The sequence below is a fragment of the Acyrthosiphon pisum genome, chromosome A1 (assembly GCF_005508785.2).
Source record: "Acyrthosiphon pisum isolate AL4f chromosome A1, pea_aphid_22Mar2018_4r6ur, whole genome shotgun sequence".
Lineage (NCBI taxonomy): Eukaryota > Metazoa > Arthropoda > Insecta > Hemiptera > Aphididae > Acyrthosiphon > Acyrthosiphon pisum.
The window spans coordinates 53,694,059-53,700,388 of record NC_042494.1 but is presented as its reverse complement, the minus strand read 5'-3'; the positions used below and the strand labels follow the sequence as shown (position 1 = coordinate 53,700,388).

The 6,330-nt window shown below is 25.0% G+C and overlaps 1 protein-coding gene across 1 annotated transcript in view; it reads left to right on the top strand.

Moving 5' to 3' along the window:
- Positions 1 to 6,330, top strand: part of LOC100169551 (UDP-glucuronosyltransferase 2B14) — a 15,743-nt gene that overhangs the window by 1,521 nt on the left and 7,892 nt on the right. The gene's annotated exons all lie outside the window — the stretch shown is intronic.

Below are 6,330 nucleotides of genomic sequence, written 5' to 3'. Positions count from 1 at the left end.
GATACCTATTAGCTAGTCGCTAGTAGTGATAATAATTAAATAATACCAATAATATTGCATAACAATGTTATGTAATACGCCAATACAGAGAGCAAACTATATAAGTACCTACATATAAAAAATAAGAATAATTTTTTCTGTAGAGAAATTATCATGATTATGTTGAAAAAAAATAACTATTGATTTATTTTATAGGTATTTGCTAATGGTATTGCTGGAATATTCGCAAGTGACGAATTTTGAATTTTGAATACTTTTGAAATTTAATTGTATTGAATTCAGTAGGATTCTTTTTAGAAGAAAATTATAAAATTCATTGCAGAAAATATAATTTTGGATTTAAGCCCTTGATTAATCAGGACAGGACACCGGTAATAAAAGCTAAAATAACAAATTTTTAATTGTTAAATAGCAATAGTTCTGTTGACCTTAAGCCAATACTATATATATTCCATGACAATTATACACTGCAAGACAATCCTGTATAATATTCAAAACATTTTTTATTAAATAGACCTTTTCGAAAATTAGCCAAAAAAATCTAAAACTTAATTATTGAATTGATATTTTTAAAAACAATACATAATACAATAGGTCGATAGTTGTATATATTTTATATCAAAAGTGAACTGTCAACAGTGTATGGAGTATGAACTATGAAGACTGAACGAACTACTTCAGTTCTAAACTGATAAACTCTACGTGACTATACAAATAATCTTATACTGCATCATGAGGAAAGTTAAAATTAAAATATACGTACAATAATGACGTAATTATATTTTCATCATTATTAATTAATAATTCATACATTTATTCATTTATAGCACATTTATATTATGTGGTATGCATAAAAAATATTTGATTATATTATGGCAGATCTAAGTGAAACATAATATGAACAATGAACAATTATTAATATTAAAATACAAGTGATAATAATTAATTACTAAACAATTATAAATAATTGTGATAAGAAAAAGTACTGCAGTAACTTAAACATATAAGTGAGGTTATATTAATAATAGTATATACGAATTGATCTTAAAAAAATTTTACAAGCAAATTCAAATATTTTGCTTAAATTTAAAAAATAACTTCGTGTACAGCTAATATATATATATTATTTTAGACTTTTTGGTTTTAGTATAAAATAATTATAAGGAACCTTCTATTACATTTTCAAGATTTTTGACAGGGGAAAAATTATTCATCGTCAATAATTGAACATAAAACTACAAAATTGAAAATTTTTCGTTCTTATAAACATTTCAAATGTTCATGGAAATAAAACGCTAATCTAATAATTTGGTGAAAATTTCAAGTATCGTTTATCCGTTATTTAATTTGTCAATAACTAGTTTTGCGTAAAATTACCTGTTTATTCTTAATTTTTTTGTTTTTACCAAATCTTTTTAAAACTACTAGAACTAGAACTAGATTTACTTATTAATACTAGAAACTGAAATAGAAAACCGTAACATTTTTATAGAATCAAAGGTGATGACCACAAAAAAAACCCACAACATTGTTAAATCAATATAACAATCATCAGTCCGCTCAGAATCTAAAATTCAAAAATGTTAAATGCCTAATAAGGTGATAAAGTATAAATATATCTTATTTTGAAAAGTATATACGTAGAAAATTTCCCCAAAACACAAGCCTGATCCATTTGTTAACAGCTTAGATACCTAGAAGTTTCAGATCGTATTTTTGTGAAATTTCGATCGTATTTTTTCTACTATAAAAAGTATCTTTAGACAAAAATGAACTTAGGTAGATCATTGTAAAGAAAATTATAATTTCGATCAGAATCTAAATGTATGAACATTGTATGTCTGGCACTCGTTATTCCATTCAACAAATATGTATACCTACTTTGACGTTTGATTTGTACCTACTTAAAAAACAAATATTACGATTTAATCATATAAATCGGAAAAAAAAATTTAAAAAGCGGTTAACATTAGATGTCCATTAGATGTCTACAGCAGCGGTTCCCAAACTTTTACGACCACTGCACCCTTAGGAAAAAGATCCATGTTTCATGAAACCCCATAATGTTTGTAAAACGAATATTTTATAGTATTATTATACTAGTAACTATTATTTAGGTTACTTTGTAAAACAAACATATAATTATTTATTCATCACTCTGCTCAGATACTTAGGTCGTAGGTAGGTATAATTTATATAAGTTTCATGTACCTATACGACATAATTATTTTTTTAAATTACAGTATATGAATAGTTATGAATAATAAAGGTAAGATTATAATTACTATTGTTGTTATTATTCATGAGACATGAAGTACTTACCAGGTTTTTGTTTTCAAGAAACAAAATAGTAATTTACAAGTTATTCATATTGTTTTTTTATACATTACAACAAACATAACTTATTCCGTAGCTGTAGCTACTTCATGACAAATACACTTCCATTCTATAATATTCTATGGTTTCTTAGTTTTATTTAAGATTTTTAACAATAATAATTTATTTATTTGAAAGTTAAATTGCGAGTTGAATATTAAAAAACAATAATGAACTAAGTCCATAGGGTCTGGATCTTTCTACTACCATTGGCATTTTTATCGATAACAGTTGAAAACATTTAATAAAAATTTAAAAATTCTCATGGCTATAATTAATAAATAAAAAAGAGTCAACATTTTTTATTTATTGAAAATGTTCATAATAACATGTGATCCCCTCGTGAAAAATTCATAAATACTCCACTGTATAATAGTACCTATATATAAAACTTAATTTTGTAATGTATCTAAAGTCCTTATTACATAATGAAGGTACATAAATGAGATGTACTTCATTGCTAGCTATTATAAAAAAATGAATAAATTATAAAATATATAGAAGATGTTATCGGTAGTATTGAATTCAAAACCGCTACTATATAGAGAATTTAATACAATGTTCCACATAAGTTGAGCTTACTGAAACCAAAACATTTCAAAGATGTATATGCAAAATTATTTATACAGAATAGTAGTAGGTACTGTATAATATAGTTTTTAAGGTAAAATACTACAACAATAGGTACTACACGTTGTAATCTATGATACAAGAAATTAGTATAGAATTGTTAGGTGGGTACTGTGGGTACTTATACAGTTATACCTCCTTAAATTAGGGTCATTTTGTTTTTTGTCTTTTTTTTTTTTTAGTATTCACTGTTTAATTTTATACCCTTCATAAACAATTGTATACCCTATACTAACTTAAGGTAAGTTAATTATTTTACATTTTTTTTTTGCAGTTATTTATGTTTTTTACATTTATTCTCATGCTTATGCTGGCTTAAATTAGGCTACATTTTTTTTACACATTCTTTGTATATACTTGCTTTAACATTTATTTTCTATCTTATATTAACTTAAATTAGGTGAATTATTTGACATTATTTTTTTTTTTTAGCATTCATTTGTTTTAACATTTATTTTCATGCTTATTTTAACTAAAATTAGATTAAATTTATTTTAGTACTTAGGTAAGTAACTTAAAGTAGGTTATTTGTATTTATTATTATTATTATTCTGTAATTCTAATACAAAATATAGTTCTTACAGTAGTTTATATAGGTAGTCTTGTAATAGTTAGTGGTTTTTTTTTAGTCAGCTATAAGAGGTTGATAATATGGTTGTGTACTTGTGTCTCCTGTTTTTTTTTATTTTTATAATATATAGTTTGGAATTTGGATACTTGTCAGAGAGCAAGTATTTTTATTGTTTATTGTTTTATTTGACAATTGTTGTGTTATATATATAGTCATATAGATAGATAAATAGATAGATTACACTATTATGAAACTAATATAATATAAAAATCACTATTCACTGGACACTACCATACCTACTACCAAAATCAGTCAAAAAAATGTATGTTGTTGTTGTTGTTGTTGTTGTTGTTGTTGTTGTTGTTGTTGTTGTTGTTGTTGTTGTTGTTGTTGTTGTTGTTGTTGTTGTTGTTGTTGTTGTTGTTGTTGTTGTTGTTGTTGTTGTTGTTGTTGTTGTTGTTGTTGTTGTTGTTGTTGTTGTTGGTGTTGGTGTTGTTGTTGTTGTTGTTGTTGTTGTTGTTGTTGTTGTTGTTGTTGTTGTTGTTGTTGTTGTTGTTGTTGTTGTTGTTGTTGTTGTTGTTGTTGTTGTTGTTGTTGTTGTTGTTGTTGTTGTTGTTGTTGTTGTAAATAATATAATATGCAGTCCGAATTGTGGCGAGTGGTACTGCGTACAACGAAGGTTTCATAGCGGTAAGCGTCGTCTACGTTGGCCATTTTGGGAGACGACGCTGTGAGCATCGTTTAAACCAATAGCGATTATGTTTTGAACATTATATCGGCTGATTTTTATACTATTGACTGCTATGAATTTTATAATTAGAAAATCTCATTTTTATCTGACTATACTATATATAATGATCAGACTATATGAACCTACAGGTATGCCTATAATATACTCTAAGTATTTAATAATAATCTTACACTGTTGCAGGTACAATATTATTATTGTGTGTTTTTGAAACGCAACATGTTTCTACAATCTCGTGGCTCATAGATACTATTAAAACATATGTTTATATTATATTATATTATATTGTGTAGAATAGTGCACATTAGTTTGGATTTGGTATATTATTAATTCGAGGCCTATCACCCAGTTAGGTTCCTAAGATAGGCTCAGCACGGACTGACAATGATAATATAAAGATGGTATCTATATATACGTATTGGGTAAATTAATTGATGAAGTTATTGCAATTAATTTACTTCTTCAATTAATTTCAATAGTTTATCAACTAATTGATTACTTCATCAATTAATTTACTTCTTCAATTAATTTCAATAACTTCATAAATTGAGTTCAATAACTTTATCAACTAATTGATTAGTTCAATAACTTCATAAATTGAGTTCAATAACTTTATCAAATAAACGATTACTTCACAATTAAGTTCAATACCTTTATCAACTAATTGATTAGTTCAATAACTTCACAATTAAGTTTAATAACTTTATCAACCAATTGATTAGTTCAATAACTTCATAAATTGAGTTCAATAACTTTATCAACCAATTGATTAGTTCAATAACTTCATAAATTGAGTTCAATAACTTCACAATTGAGTTCAATAACTTTATCAACCAATTGATTAGTTCAATAACTTTACAATTGAGTTCAATAACTTTATCAACCAATTGATTAGTTCAATAACTTAATAAATTGAGTTCAATAACTTTATCAAATAAACGATTACTTCACAATTAAGTTCAATAACTTTATCAACTAATTGATTAGTTCAATAACTTCACAATTGAGTTCAATAACTTTATCAACCAATTGATTAGTTCAATAACTTAATAAATTGAGTTCAATAACTTTATCAAATAAACGATTACTTCACAATTAAGTTCAATAACTTTATCAACTAATTGATTAGTTCAATAACTTCATAAATTGAGTTCAATAACTTCACAATTGAGTTCAATAACTTTATCAACCAATTGATTAGTTCAATAACTTCACAATTGAGTTCAATAACTTTATCAACAAATTGATTAGTTCAATAACTTAATAAATTGAGTTCAATAACTTTATCAAATAAACGATTACTTCACAATGAAGTTCAATAACTTTATCAACTAATTGATTAGTTCAATAACTTCATAAATTGAGTTCAATAACTTTATCAACAAATTGATTAGTTCAATAACTTCATAAATTGAGTTCAATAACTTCACAATTGTTGAAGTAATCAAATTAATCAAATTAATTTGATTACTACAACAATTAATTTGATTACTTCAACAATTAATTTGATTACTTCATTAATTAATTGATTACTTCAACAATTAATTGATTACTACAACAATTAATTGATTACTTCAACAATTAATCTAAACTTCAACAATTAATCAAAAACTTCAACAATTAATCGAAAACTTCAACAATTAATCAAAAACTTTAACAATTAATCAAAAACTTCAACAATTAATCGAAAACTTCAACAATTAATCAAACACTTCAACAATTAATCGAAAACTTCAACAATTAATTGATTACTACAACAATTAATTGATTACTTCAACAATTAATCTAAACTTCAACAATTAATCAAAAACTTCAACAATTAATCGAAAACTTCAACAATTAATTGATTACTACAACAATTAATCGAAAACTTCAACAATTAATTGATTACTACAACAATTAATTGATTACTTCAACAATTAATTGATTACTTCAACAATTAATTTGAGCAAATGACCGACAATGCCAACAACTACATCGAGCATGTACCCTATACTGAACATTA